We start from the raw sequence: 16224 nt of genomic DNA, 5'->3' as shown, positions 1-16224 counted from the left end.
TCAAACTATCCGTGCCTTACAGGGGGAGAGATTATCCCGATCTTCCGAACTGCAGTTTATTCACTTTGGATAGAGGAAACACATCTATTGACTTACCCTAACAGTTCCTCCATCCGGAGGTCGACTAGATCATTTAGTTGAGTTGGTATTTAATAGAACACTTTAACTCTCATATCAATCAATAAAATATTACAAGAAATAATCACCCGACACAATTCTTCAAATAATGATTTTCTATATCTAATTAAATTGCAGGTTAAATCTCAACAATGCCATATTATCTTTTGTCATATTTACCTATTCTGGCTATTTGTCGTTTTCTAAGTCAGCACCAGTCCTCAGATAGATCATCAGTATTCTAACGTCCCGTCCTCTGCTGTCAGCATGGAGTGTCGCATAGAGTAGCATCCATCAGGGTGCGTCTCAAGCTCCAAAGTGGTGACCAACCAACATTTTCCCTCTCTGGACTACTAATATTTATACCAAAATTTACATAAAACAGTATCGTTTTTATTATTTCCAGGTCGTTGATTGTTTGAATCCAGCCCCGTCCCAATACTTTAGGAAACATTTATAAAATTTCACATACGGATGATGAATATACGAAGCGCATGGGAAAGTCGTTCCCAGGTCGGGAAAGTATCAGTCTATTATGAATAGGTGGCTTTTGGTTCCCAGATTTGCAACATTTGGTCCATGTTCAGGGACATTGGCATGTCGCCCAGAGTAGTCTTCATGGACCTGGTTCGGAGGTTCAAGGAGAGGGCACGACGAAGTCAGTGCAGGCGCCTTTCTCCATTGCCAATTGCATGAAGTCATGTACTTTAGTGAGGATTCAGTCAGCAGCCATCTTTTAGTAGGCCGAAATAGTCAACTTTAAGTAAAAGAAACACAAATCGTAATTAATACATAGAAATGAATTAATCAATGTTATTCCCTCACTAATACCCTTATGTGTATGCATTTATCTAGCCATATGCAACATTTAAAGCCGTTAATGCTGGTTTATTTAGGCGCAAATCACGTTAACACTGCTTCAGCTAAACATATAAATTTAATATGCGTACAACTTAGTTCACTTATTATTTTAGCCATGCAAATGCATTCCCACGTGTATTATCTTGGTTAATTAGGTTGATTAATTCAAACACAACACACTATTATTCATTAGAATTAGTACTTTATTCATTTTAATATAAACATATATAAATGGTTTGGGTATACTAAAACTTTTTATTTTACCCGCTCCATCATACCACCCTCTTGACTTCAATGCAGCATGCTAAGAAGTGAGCTCTGATTGTCGCTTGCTGCCCCAAAATTTTGCAGGTGGGAGAACCAGGGACATTTTAAAGATTTTGGGGGCCCGGGGCCGAAAGTATTTTAAGGGCCCGTGTTCAGGACAGCTTTGTGCTCCAGTTTCAGCTCTTTCACGCCCTCTTTGGCCAGGTCAGTGACAGCGGAAGCCACACTCGTCCAAATTCTAAAGCTGTTATATCACATATTCAGGAATAGTATGTTGTGTTTTCCATACTGTAATGCAGCAGCAGCTCACTAATATTACTACAAATAATCTCTGTGACCCTCCTATTTCTCATATATGAGGTTCTGTTTTTATCTAATAGAAAGATTATTAATGGATGTTGCATGAAACATAAACACAATATTTCTCTGCAACATGTCTGTAATAGACTTTCACACATCACTAACATTAAAAATAATTGAAAGGGAAACAGTTTTAAAAAACGATCTAAAAAATTATTCAAGGTCCTCAAGACAAGACTCTGCAGAACAGAGCTCACTCTATCAGACCCCCCACCCTGAAAGGCTGGGGCCCTGGGCCAGAGCCCACTTTGCCCATGCCTTAAAACGTCTCAACAAAGGGAAGAGGTGTGGCGCCGCGGCCAGGGCGCTGACTACGGAATCTGGGGATCATGGTTCGATCCCCGGTGGCAGCAGATTAGCCCAGCACCATGTGACTCTGGGCAGTAGCTTGCTTAATCTTCCCGACGGCCCCCAGCGCCTTGAGACCCTTACGGGTGATTGTTCGCGCTTTACAAATGTGGATTATTATTATTTTGGACTCAAAATATAACTCATTGTAGCTACCCAGGTTCAGAAGCATGATTGTCCTCAAAACCTCAAAAATACAGGATTTCTAACACCTTATGAGAGCTGGCCCAGAGTACAGTTCACAAAACCATGATATGGGCCCAAAAGAGGCAGCATTAGGAACAATGGCACGGAAAGGAGAATGGCTTTGATTTGATAGTCTCTCAACTCAAAAGTTATCACTCTGACACAAATGTGGACGCGGGGTACCCCGAAGTTTCAGACATCACAAATCGCAATAAGAATTCCCACCTTTCCTGGATTGAATGTAGTGTTAAACATCAACTTCATGAGGAAATGTGTCCCTGCATTAAGGCACCACACAATGAGTCACTGTATTAGACTGCAAACAATTTAGTAAATGGCTCCACTCAATAATTGAGATCTTGATCAATAGAAGGTTAAGGGTGTGAGAAAGAAATTTCAAATTAACAAAAAAATAATGCTTGTTATAATTGCAGAATTAACATGCACGCTTTGATGAAACTAACGTGTTTAGAATGCACCAAATTATAAGCTGTCCTATTTACTAGCACTAGGCCTCAAAATGACTAAAGCAATGCTGCTTGAAAAACAAACTTGAATGGAAAATGCTGAATACACATAAGAGGTTTGATTTTTGACCTCTCCATGAACAAGTTTTTCATAATAATTAATACGTTGCTTATATAGTTTCAAGTATTTCCACAGTATGTTTCTACTGACACAATGATCACTGTTTACACATGACTAAATGTTTGTTGTTTTAAGGGGTAATGAAGAGTCCGTACATTGAAATGTATAGTTTAAAATGTGTACTTGACTTTCTAGCCTACTTGATTTTTCTCCATCAATCATGTTTCTGCAAAATGTTTTCTTTTTCATTAGCACAGATGTTTCGACTTCTACATAGACTAATGTTTAGAAAAGCGGATATTAGAAGGTTAACCATGTAGTGTATATGTGGGAAAGCAAGCCTGAATGAGGCAAATTCCATGTCAACACATGGTTGTTAAAATTTAGTTGCAAATGTAACATTGCTGTCTGAGGACTATTGTATTCATGTGAGAAGATGAGGAGTGATCCTGTTCCCAGGAGAGCGTCAAACACTGATTGGCTGACTGGAGTCGAGAAGAGCAACATGTTGCAAAAGCTTTGTGTGGACCTTAGGAGCTCGATCCAGGAGACTGTGACTGACAATTTTCCCCTCCCCAAAATTAATGAGATGTTTGTGTTACTCAATGGAGGTAAGTTTTTCTTAAATCTCGACCTTAAGAGTGCTTACCACCGAATCCTTCAGCAGGACAATTCTAAAGACATTACCTCGTTCATTATGATGGAGGGGATATTTTGTTTTAGAAGGATGCCTTTTGGATTTTCGTCCGCTGCCAGTGTGTTTCAGCGGATGCTGTCAACGGTTTTCAAAGGCATCAAGTATGTCATTTATTTCCAAGATAATATTCTGTTTTATGGTAAGAAGGAGAAGTAGCATAATTGTACTCTCCAGCAAGTGCTCAGAAGGTTGGAGGAAGCAGGTGTCACTTTGAGGAGGGACAAATGTTGTTTCTTGGTTCACGAAATTGAGTATTTAGGCCATACCATCACGGGGCGGAGTCTTCCCAAAGCAAGACATACTTAGAGCTATTCAGGGAGCCTCCGTTACTGTAAACAAGGATGAATTACGGTCTTTCATGGGATTAATAGAGTACTACGCCAAATTTGTGAACAAGTTCACTGTGAAGACGGAAGGATTGAAAATTATTTTGAAGAAGGAAAGTAGTTTTGTTTGGAGAAAGGAGCAGCAAGAAGCGTATGAGAAAATCAAGGGAGAGATATGTAGTGCAGGCATCCTGGTACCTTTTCATACCACAGCTAAGACATTTTTAACGGTGGATGCCAGTGCCACCGGCATTGGACCTGTGCTAACCCAAGTGCATAGTTTGGTGGAAGGAAGTGTGGCTTTTGCCTCTCGCTCCCTGACGGAAACAGAACGTCGGTATTCAGTCATTGAGTGAGAGGCACTGGCAGCTGTTTGGTCAGTGGAACATTAATGGCACTTATATCTGGGGTGTGGGCTTTGTACTCCGTATGGATCACAAGCCTTTGCTGAGGGTGTTTATGCCTGGAGGGGCTGGGAAAGGATCAGTGAGACTAGCAAGGTTGGCAGCAAGATTGCCAGAATTTAGGTTTAAAGTGGAATATATTTCTGGTTTTGAAGAACAACCAAGCTGATTGTTTATCTTGGCTTTCTGTGGATTGGCGAGAGATAGACAGGGAAGCTGTCTTATCCAAGGAGTTTGAGGCTGCTGTATCGTGGGTTAGAGTATTCAAGGAGGGGGCCAATGGGAGCACGTTCACCAGAGAGGATTGGATGAGGATAATGGGATCAGATGAAGTGTTGAAAAAAGAGAAACTCTTGATAGTTAAGGGTGCCAGACGAGAAAGTTAGTTGAAGTTGGGCGTGAGACCATTTGTAAAAGTGTTGGAGGAACTTTCTCTAGCAGTACATGAGGTAATTATGAGAAACAACAAATTTGTACCACCACAGAGATTGAGATCCAAGTTAGTTTCTTTAGCTCATGAGGGGCACTTGGGCCAAACCCTCACCAAGAAAAGGTTGAGTGAGGTGTTTTGGTGGCCCGGTATGGATAAGGACGTTGTGGGTTGGGTTACAAGATGCCAAGAGTGCAAGAACAGTTAAAAATAGTCTTAAAACAGGAGCAAAATCAGATTGTGGGAAGATTGAAAACCTGTGGAACCTCTGTGTACTGTGTGTATGGATTTAATTGAGTCTATGAGTGAGATGAGAGTGACTGATTTAAGGTATGCCCTTGTAATGATGGATGTGTTTTCTAAATGGTTGGTGGTCAGGTTTATGAGGGAAGTCACCACGAAGAGTACCACTGTGATGCTGGAAAGAGTGTTTTATGAAAATGGTTACCCTAAAATACTCATTACGGACAATGGTACTCAACTTAAGTCGGGGGAAATGTGTGACTATCTGTCAGGATGTGGGATCAAGCACAAACTCACTTTCTTGTACAACCCACAAGAGAATGGTTTAGTGGAAAGGGCCAACAGGTTGATGAAAGGTACCATTTTGATGGCCCTTCAAAGTGGCAAAGAGGTGGAGAGAATGGTGAAGGACTTGGTGTGGTCTACTGTTAATGGGACATTGAATGTTTCTCTGTTTGAGTGTATGAGGAGAAGGAAGCCTGGAGTTAAGCTGCTTTCTGCCTGGTTGGTACTGAAAGGAGATGATGTTGATTTCAAGAATAATGCTGAAGGGACATGGTGCTACAGGATAAAGGTGGGAGATTGGGTGAAAGTCAAAAGTGGTCGTGTGGGAACGGGACTGTCCAAATTCATGGGTCACTTTAAGGTCAAAGCAGTTTATGACTTGCATGGTGTGCTTGAAAATGGTGACAGATGGAACAAGAGGAGGGTGGCTCTTTATCAGGAAGGTGGTGGGGTGCCATCCTCACTTGTCTCCGGCAGAGGTACTAGCGGGTACATGATGATGGATGACAATGAGTTTGTAGGAAAAGGTGCATGAGATGCTACAAGAGTTAGGGAAGGTGGTGAGTGTGTGGATGTCAGGAATAGAACCAAACAAGTCCGCAAACCTCCCAATTATCTGAGAGACTATGCAGTGAAGTCATCTTTCGATTTGCCCTTGTGAACTCTATGTTATCACTCTCTACCTTTCCCGTCTGGAATATGTCTTATTGTAATTTATCGACGCCTTTTGTTAAGTTTTAATTTTTTAGTTTTGAATAAGTCATTTTGTATTGTAATAATGCCTTTTGCTAAGTTTCCTTTCTTGATTTTGTCTCTTCAGGTTTCTTGCTTTGGTCAATCTTGTTATTGCATTATTTCTGTTAAGGGGGAAGATGTGTTATGCGCTGTACTTGCCTCCGTGTTCTGTAGAGTGCTCAGGAGCGTGGTTCCGCAGAGTGTCAGTTGCTCCAAAGCTGGCAGGAGGGAGGCCATGCACCCAGCAGGCACCACAAAAGTTGTTTGCCCCAACATACTTCAGCATTTCAATCTCCACATGATGCCTATAATAGTGCATGTTCCTAGAGTAGGTTACCATTCCTTTTGAGAACCTTTTTTCACTTCTTTTTCCCCACTTCCCAGACCCAAGCTTTGTCACATTGCTTTGAGGTTTTACTGAGTTACTTGACTCTCTCTTTATGGGAAGCTCCTCTTTTCCTCTTTTTTGATCTTTTTCAGCTGATTTAAACACTGAAGCTTTATGCTTTTCTCTCACTCTCACAAACTAGAACTCTTTATGGGTTCTGACTTACTCAATGTTGCACCTTATTTATAGAATAGGGATTCTTTCCTTAATGGAACACAGTTTAATCCATTTATTAAATGATTTGAATTAACCAATATTAATTTTATATTTCTGTCTTATATTGATTATTGAGATTAATCTCAATTTACTTGTGATTTGAACTAAAAATGATGTACTAAAATATTTGATTAATAAACCCCTTTAAACATATACCAACTCTCTTTAGTGACTAAAATTAGACTAATGATTGTAATTATAATTTATAATATGCATTGCTTTTTTCTTCTCTAAAACAATGGCAAAGATTCATACAACCAGAGGCTGATTTAACAGAGTGGGAATTAGCCAGTTTGATAGAAAACTGTGATAATTTACATTTGTGAACTGATTCTAGCTCCAGCAAATTTGGCAGCAGGAGGGCGATCTATATCAAGAGAAGAAGAACTATAAATAATTATCCTGAGTTAGAGTAATGCCTGAATTCCATAGCCCAAAGCCCAGAATCTGAAGACTGACAAGGTGCAGTTTCGAAGGCGGTTGCTATATTGGAGTTGTGAGTATTAATAGGCTCATGCGTTGCAGTTGTAATTGTTGTCCTTGATATTGTTGTGATTGGATGAATTACTGATGTTTATATGCTTATTGTGAAGAAGTTGAAGAGGTTATCGGGCTTGACGTAGACTAAGATCCAGTGGCTATGGGGGGCGGACAGTCCAAGGACATGAAGGAAAAGGGACTCCAATCTCTGAGTGGGTGGTAGCTGTCAAAACACAAGGGGAGACTAAGAAGTAGTCTATGCGGGCAACGGGTTGATGTACTGCAGAGAACAACAAGTAGTTACGTGCAAGAGGGTGCTGGCCCTCCAGACATTGGTAAGAATAACATCCTGCAGCCATTGCAATGCTCCCGGTATAAGGGCCCTGGTCTATCCCACCCGTTGAGTCGACCGGTGTAATACTGTGCTAGGGACAAGGTTAAAATCACCTTACAATGATATCTGTGTCCGCAGAGGTAGTGACGAGGCTCAGGGCATTTGTGATGAACTGCTCTTGCCTGGCCTTGGGGGCATAGAGCATAGCAAGGGTAAATGAGTAGGTATGGAGGGAGATCCACAGGGATAGAAGTCTCCCAGGCAGTTGTTTGACTTGAGCCTGGAATTTCGTGGCTACCAACTTTGCTACTCCATCCCTCTTACTGGGCTCCAAAGAGAGATATTGTCGATCAAACCATGGGACATCATCCTCGGCCAGTCCTTCTTCACCAGGTGCATCTCTTGTAGGAGACACATGTTGCAGCCGGAGTCATGAACCATGGACAGCAGTGCTGGGCATTTTGTTGCCATGTTTAATCCACAAACGTTAGGGCTAAGTAACTTGAGCATGGACGAAGCAGGGGTGTTGGTGCTCAGAGACACAGGACAAGAGGGGAGGGAGAGGGGGTGGGCCTACGGGCCCCCCTGATATATTTGGGCTTTCAAAAGAGCATTGGTAGAGGTATGTGGTCTTGTGGGGAAAGGGAAGATAAACCAAGTGGTTACTATAAAACTCAGCTGCTCCCTCCATGGGAACTGACAACTCTACGCAGTGGAGGGTCGTGAAGATGCAAGTCAGAACGGGCCAGGTGGAAGAGGGGGATGGGGCTCTGTCAGCCCTACACTGAGCTGGGTAGGTTGAAACTGCAATCCCTGCAATGCATCACTGGAATTTGAGGTATGAGGAGGGCAAAGGAGACAGACCACAGGCAATGGATGGTGATCGCCCCACCTCCGGAACAGATCGGCAAGGAGGGCGGCGGGCTAAGAGGAGTCACCGGCCTGGAGGTTGTGAAGCAGCTTCGAAAGTTCTCTGTTGCACGTATGTGCTGAAGGTTTTGGGGGTGTTCCTCTTGGAGGCTCGTCATTCTCATCTGGTGCCGACTCTCCTGCCAGATATGGCGCAAGGTCAGTGGGCTCGCCATGCTTCGTTGTCAGGGGATTCCTCAAGCCCAAGAATGATTTGTGCCTCGTCCATAGTGCGGACCACTCATGTCTCGTTCCAGACAAAGGTGAGATGGAAGGGGTGGACCCACTTGTATTTAACTCCTCTATCATGTAAGAAGGCGGTGGCAGCCTTGAGCGAGCGGCGTCTCTGGTGTATATGTGGTGACAAGTCCTGGTAAATCTACACCTTCATGCCTCTGAAGAGTATTGGACCCTGGTCGTGGGTTGCTGCCATAATGGCTTTCTTCTGCCCATAGTGATGGACAGAGGTGAGTATGTCATGGGTAGTTCCAGTGCCGGAGAGAGGGTGGCCAGCTCTGTAGGTGTGGGCAAGCACGTTTTGCTTGTTTTTCAGGTCTGGGAGGACATGTTGGAAGAGGCGGGAGACATATCCCTCCAAGTTCCCTGAGTTCGCCAAAAGGGGTACACCCCGATTCTAATGTTGGAGCGACGGGATCTATTTTTCAAGTCTTCTAAATGTAGTTGCAGATCTGTGTTTTGCACCCAGAGTTTGAGTAATTTGCATCGATAGTCGTCAAGTTTCCTCCTCTTTAGTGTCGCTACTATGCTCAAAGGTGGCAGTAAAAACTTTCTTTCGGCCAGAAGGCCCTAAAAGTGCAGAGTAAAAACATGATGCACAAAATTTGACAACAATCATAAATCAAGGAATATCACAATGATGGGAGATCACAAATTGCAAGTGTAAAATACATTGGGTGTAAAACGAGATTCAGATAAAGTGCATAGTGACATAGAGACATATGATTGTACAGTACTCAGTTAGAGGACGTACTACAACGAAATACCCACTAGTCTTAAAAATGCAGTTGCCAACCAAATTTGTTTGGAGCATTGAATGAGGGAAATGGAACAAATAATACATTGTTGTAAATTGTTCACACCTTGGAACCAGAACATCAAAGCTAAATAGGTTATGCTTTCAAGAAAAAAGAAGAAAGGAGGAAGACAAAAACCTAAATTGAGAATATGCCATGTGCTCCTACATCTATGATGATTGGATCTAGATACTTGAACAACACTTGGGAGAAGGCCAAATACCCGTTATAACCACAACGTAGACAAACTGGGAAATGGTGCCTACTGGCAGCTAGAGATTGAAGCCCACACAACCAAGACCAATTGCCAGGCTTACACACTTCAGGGGTAACCGAAGGATAAAGATCACAGGAGAGTAGAATCTAGGGCCTTTAAGGACTGGAAAGCCAATAATGTTTAGGGATAGGGTGTTAAATGGGGTCCAAAGAAAACCTACATGCACTTGTTTATCCTTTAAAGATCAACTATCACTATGTATGGTATGGATAGGGAGTACAAAATTCGAATAAAGTTCAAAGATTTAACATGAGTTTGTGGAAGCAATGGAAAGAAATCTAGAACATAGCCACAAGTAGATATCTACTGATGGTGAATGCTATAATCCCTGACGGGTCGGTTATAAAGATCCTGCGAGCCACCAGGAATCTATCAATACCCAAAATGAGGCACAAGGGGTGGATCCATTTGCACCGAAGGAGCAAATAGAACGGGCTAAGAAACATGAAATTATCAATATCCTCAAGTTTATGCCCACACAATTTGCATTCTGTCATCAGAAGATGATCTTGGGACCATTTGTTGGTAAAGGCCCTGAGTGGCAAAATGCTTAAGTAAAATGTAATATTTAGCCTTTTGGCCATGGGGGAGGAGGGGGGATAATCTAATCGAGGTATCCCTTCAATTTAGGAGCTGGTTTACAAAGCAGGCATTGTAGTATTTTGAAGCCTGGGTTAATTGAGTGGTGCCACTAGGCAAATAATAAATCCCAATACGCTTTCTTTAGAATAGTCTTAGAATTAGGAGTGATGCATTTGGTAGAAGTGTAAAAAGACTGCAAGCCTAATTTTGAAAAACAATCCTTGATGTGAATGAACCACTTGATCTTATTACCTAGATCTAGACTCCTAATTTCAAGAACGTCCTTTCTATACAAATCTAATTTCTTGTTGGACCAAAGTCTGATCCAATAAAGAAGGGGTCTTAGAGCAGTGAGAGGATCTATAACTTTATGAGCGGTATCTAGAATGATAGGTATGGTAGGAGTACACTGGGGATGTTTGAGCAAAGGCTAAAAAAAATTAACCTCCTTAAACTTTAGCAAATTACAATTTATTTGGCCCCATAACTCAGCGTCATAAAGTACAGCTTTTTTGGTTTTGGCTCTGTAGACCTTCAGTGCTGGGGAGCGCAGTTGTGAGGTTTTGTGCACTTTTAAAATACCAGCTGAGGAGTGGGGGATAATCAGGATGCTTTTAAGAATCTGCGCGGATCAGGAAAGGGAATTAGAGATCCTTATCCCAAGGTAATAGAAAATGTGGGCAAGTTGCAGCGGTGTTGAACTTAGGGTGAGTTGATACGTAAGGCTTCTATGGGGTTTGAAGGCCATAGGTATGGTATTTTGTGTGTTAATTTCCAACCCTCTTGAGAGACTAAAATCCTCGAATTTAGCTTGAAGATTTTGTAAGCCAGATAGAGTTCTAGAGAGGAAAAGGGTGTTGTACTCAAAGAGGAGCGCATGATCTTAATCTTGCTTAGAGCTTCGGGAAGTCAGCCTTTTTGACATCTAGCTGGTCGATGACCCAGTTGATGAAGAGCGAAAATAAAGCGGGTGCCAGTAGGCACCCTTAACGCACTACCCCATGCATGGGGATGGGGTCAGTCAGTTCACCCTTAGGGCCCCATCTGATCCTTACAAAATTAGATTGGTAGAGCCTGACAATGATGTTTAAGATGACGGAGGGAACTCCCAGGTTGGTAAGGACCTCCCAGAGAATACGCGTGGGACCAGGTCAAACGCCGTACTAAGGTCAACAAATGCCACGTAAAGGTGGTTTTTGAATTAAGATGGTATATTTCCAAACAATAAGAAGTAATCCGAGCACTTGGTCTAAGGTGCTATTCTTGCACCGAAACTCAGCCTGGAAAGTACACAAAATATTAGCTTCATCTGGCCAGTCCTGGAGCTTTGTGAGGATCTGGGAAGTTTTTGAATTCACTTCAGTCTCTCTTTCTGTAAACGGGGATATTATTGGCCCTGGCCCAAGTAGAAGGAAAATCTGCCCTTTTGAGGATTTATTTGAAAGACAGTTAATGTAAGGGGTCGAAATGTCAACCTCAAATTTGAATAGTTTGCTTGAAATGGCGTCAGGGCAAGGGACCTTACCTTGGTACAAAAGGTCAATGGCCAGTTTTGTTTCTGCCAGGGAGTCTTGCACACAGGGGGAACAACATGAGGAGTGGCAAGAGAAGAATGATTGCGTGAATTTTCAACATTAAGGGGCCCATTAGGATGGCCATCCTAGCAGTGCTGGGACCGGCTGCCAGACGTGCGGCGGTCCCGCACCACTGATTAGGATGCAACTACCACCCTGGCGGTCGCATTCCGCTATCTTGACATTGTGGCGGATGCTGCGCTAAGCAGCACCCCCGCAATGCCAAAATGGCATGTTGTACATTCCCATGCACAACGTGGCAGGCACCGCGCGCGGTGCCTGCCTCCTTGTGCATGGCAATGTAGGGGGGTACCATAGGTACCCCCCAAGTGCAGCCCCCCACCCCCTCCAAGAGCCCGCAACGAGCCCCCAAAGCAATTCCCGACAGCTTTTCCATTGACAACCCGGCATCATGATATGGATGGCAGTGCCTTCCAGGCACCGCCACCATATCATGCACCAGCTCCACCCGGCCGGCAAACATAACGATTGCCGACTGGTGGAAAAGTGGCGGACGGACTTTCCGTCCGCTGCGGTACCCCCCGCCATGATAATATGGGGGGGGTAAATCATGTTGTGATGGCGGGCGGATCACCACCGCAGGCCGGGCGGTGGCGATCCGCCCGCCATCATAATGACCCCCAAAGTGTTGTAAAATTATCTATCCAGGCTGCTGGTGGTATAAAATGATTAGCCTGGGTAGCAGCCCTGGCATGGCCATGAGCAATGATCTGCTAAAATAATGCCTCTTGCTTACCCTGTACAGCGTCAACCAAATCCTGGCAGATAGATTCATCCCATTTACATTGTTTGGCTTTGAGGGTCTTCTTATAAGATTGTCGAGAGGCTTAGACAGCGACTGGATTATCGTCTTTAATCGCCCTTATGAGATGTGTCTTGGCAATTTTTGTCATACCAAGGAGACAATTTAGGCGGTTTGTCCTTTCATGGTTCATATGGCCTTGAGAAGAGATCTTTGTGAGCTTGGATAAAGGAGGACTGATTAACTGAGATCAACTTATTAGGGCAAGAAGAGAATTCAACATTGATGAACCTGGCCAGAAAAAGGGTATACATTTCGGCCAACAGTTCTGCATTGTTTGCAATAGTGGACCATTTGACGGCCCTTCTGTTATAAGAGACAGATGGAGAAAATGAGAACTCCGAGATGGCGTCTGAGAGGTCACAAAAGAAGTCACCTGACAGTATTAATTCTTTTATTTAAAATAATTTCTTTATTATATTTTCGCAGTAAGAGAAAAAACAAACAGTGCTCTTACATTTGCTAAGTTTGACAAATGTCCATATTATCATAGTTTACAGTTAAATCCAATGTCTGTAGTTACAGGTTACACCCTCATGGAAAGGTTGAATGTTTGGTATAATTCTCTTCTGGATTAAAATCCCCCGTGCCAGGGGCATAGCCATGATTTACCTGTATCCGCCACACCTCAAAGCCATACACAACAGGAGCAGTACACTGAACCAGCAAGATTGGCTTCTTCAGATACCAAGGTGTGTCCAACAAATCAACATAATTTCCGTGCAGTGCAGCATCTTATCCTGTCAGTCCAGATACCAGGCTAGATGGTGTGGTTGGGCCCATCAGTCAGTGTTGTAGTTGGGGCCCTCCCTCAGGTATGTCGGCAATGGGCCCCAAAGGTTGCGCGGCCGTGAAGTCAGAGGTTATAACTCAGCGTAGGTGTTTAGTTGGTCTTTACAGTAAATGGAATCATCTAGACATTCCTTGAATTTGGGAGCACTTCCTCGGCCCCATCTACATGCCACCCTTCATTTTGCAAAGAGTAACCCCAGTGAAATGAGCTTCCTGTAGGGGGCCTCAATTTCCTCTGTATATCCGAGCAACGCCATGACCCAGTTGTGGTGCATGTGCGTATCTATCATGCGCGACAAGACAACTGACCCTCTTGACCAGTAGTCCTGTGTCATTGCGCACCCCCACGCAAGGTGCAGAAAATCTGCTCCTTCGCTTCTGCATCTACCACAGTGGTCGTCGTGTCATAGCTTATATCTGTGTAGTCTTGCCTGGGTATAATAAACATGCTGTATGTAATTGTAATGTATGATACGTAAGTGTCTACTAGCTGTTATCCCCCTTGTTTGGCTACAGCAATAGAGCCATTGTTTATCTGTGAGTGGTGTTTCTAGTTCTGAGTCCCAGACAGCTTGTGCAACGTTCTGGCCTTCAGGGCACTCTGCCTGAGCACTCCGGTATAATAGAGAAACCATGTGTGTGGGCCCCGGAGCTTGCATAAACACATGTAGTGTATGTAGTGTAGGGGGCTCCTGAGGGTAGGTAGCAGTAGCTGCTTTAACGTCATGTCTAAGCCTAATATATAAGAAGACCTCCAGTGGTGTTACCGTCTCGCCCTGTAGATGTGTTTGACGGTCTTTGAACATCTCTTCATGATAGAGATGCCCCCAAGTAGTTATACTCAATTTATGCAGCATGGTGCGACAGGCAGTCTCATGAGTTACCAGAGTCAGGGGATGATAAGGAGGGAGCATCAGTGGTGATTATAGTAAGGGTTTGCTCAGTTTAGTTGCCAACTTTTGCCACACATGCCACCGTTGTGAAAGAGTTACCTATGCCGAGGGGGGGTGTCGTTCCCAAGAAAGCAGTGGTGGGAATGGGAGCCATGACACCTTGGTGCACCACTAAGTGGGACAAGAACGGCGTTAGCTGAATTAATCCCTCGAAAATGGGCCTGCTCACATAGGTAGTATAGCTCCATATCGTTAGCTTCAAATCCCCTTCTTTTGAAGGGCCAGGTGAGTGTATCCCAGTGCACTCTGGGCTGCTTGCCACCCCAGGCCAATCTTATCAGCTGTGGTTGTAAAGTACAGAAGAGGTAGTATCCAGGGGGTGGGGGGCGGGTATGTTATATTGAGAGTTAAGTATAATAGCTTTGGTAGTATGACCAGTTTGAAAAAAGATATTCGCCCCGCCAATGATAGGGGCAAAGAAATCAAGCGTCATACAGACGCTGTGATGGCAGTGCCGTAATTCGCCCATAGTGTTTCCTCTCTATCCCGGTAACTAGAACTCCCAATAATTTTATTTTTGAATTGCACCACATGAGTGGGTAATCAAGTGGGAATTTAGAAGTGTTGGGAGTAAGAGGAAACATCTGGAATTTCCCCCAAATTATGGTCACCCCGAGACCTCTCCAAAACAGATGAACTCCCAGAGGATAGGATTCAGGCTGATGTGTGGGTCCCAGATGTGGAGGTTGATGTCATCTGTGTGGAGTGAAATCAGCAGATGTTGAGTAGGGTATCTCAGTGCGTACTCCCTATGATGTTGCCAGAGTTTTGCTGCCAGGGTTTTAACTGCCAGCGCAAATAGGAGGTGTGAAATGGGACACCCCTGCCTTGTGCCACAAGAGATGGCTATCGTTCGGGAGCAGCAACCATTAATCTGCACAGTCGCCCACGGCTGACTATACAGGAGGGTCACCAAGGCTAGGAAGGAGGGGGGGAATCCCATCAGCCACAGTATTGTAAACAAATACTCACATTCCAGAGATTCAAAAGCCTCGGTGGTGTCTAAAAAGACCACTACCGCAGCCAGGCACGCAACACCCATTGGACTCACAGGGCTTCAGCCCCCCCAGTCGTGTGTGGCAGCCCAGGATGAGACAGCTTCCCGGCGCACACACAGCCGCACCCGAGCACTTCACAGGTCTTTAAAAGACCATTTGCATGTTAATGAGGCCTCGCTGTTGTTTCACCCATTCTAAGAGCCCCTGCAGCTCCACTCTGCCTATGGCTTAAAAGATTCAGCCCCCCCCCCGAAATTTGCCTCTAGTTGCGCCTCTGACCGCAGCCAGCTTAGGGTCTATATCCTGTATTAGCGCAAACAGTGTGTGCAAATAATAGGAAGTTGCCTGCCCCGTCACAAATCCCGATTGGTCCCGTAGGACCAATCTCTCCATTAACAGGCTGAGTTGATTGGGCAGTACTTTTGCCAGTAATTTCGCATCGCAATTGATTAATGATAAGGGCCTATAGGCCTAGCGTTTGGCAGCAGTTTTCCTGGGTTTGATGAGGGAAATAATCTTATCCTCGCACATTGAGGGCGGGAGGGTCCCCATAGCATTTGCTTCTAAGTAAAGCTTTTTGAGGATAGGGACGAGTGCCCCTGCATAGCACTTATAAATGTCTGCAGGCACGCTGTCGTCCCTAATGTGCGACTGGATCGCAGATCCATAACGGGTTCCCGTATCTCTTCCTCCTTTTTAGGTCGAGGGACCGTCCGGTCTGCCGAAGGCAGAACCGGAAGTCCGGAGATCTTATGTTTCTTAGAGTGGCTATTTAGCCCGCCTCTCTTTTTGCCTCTCCTCCATTGGCTGGCTTCCTAAACGGAGGCCAGCCATTGGAGGAGAGAGCCGTCCCTCCAAATAGGCTCCGTCTTTTTCAGATTCGGGGGCGTGTTCCGTGCTCTTCTTTCCACTTTTTAGCCACGCCCTTTTTTAGGCGTGTTTTTCTCTCCTCCAGCCAATGGCAAGAGGAGAGAAAAAGAAACACGCCCCCGAATCCGAAAACGCCACTGCGTTTCT

Source organism: Triturus cristatus, chromosome 6, assembly GCF_964204655.1.
Source record: "Triturus cristatus chromosome 6, aTriCri1.1, whole genome shotgun sequence".
In the NCBI taxonomy this organism is placed as follows: Eukaryota; Metazoa; Chordata; class Amphibia; order Caudata; family Salamandridae; genus Triturus; species Triturus cristatus.
Note: the sequence above shows the minus strand (reverse complement) of the source record.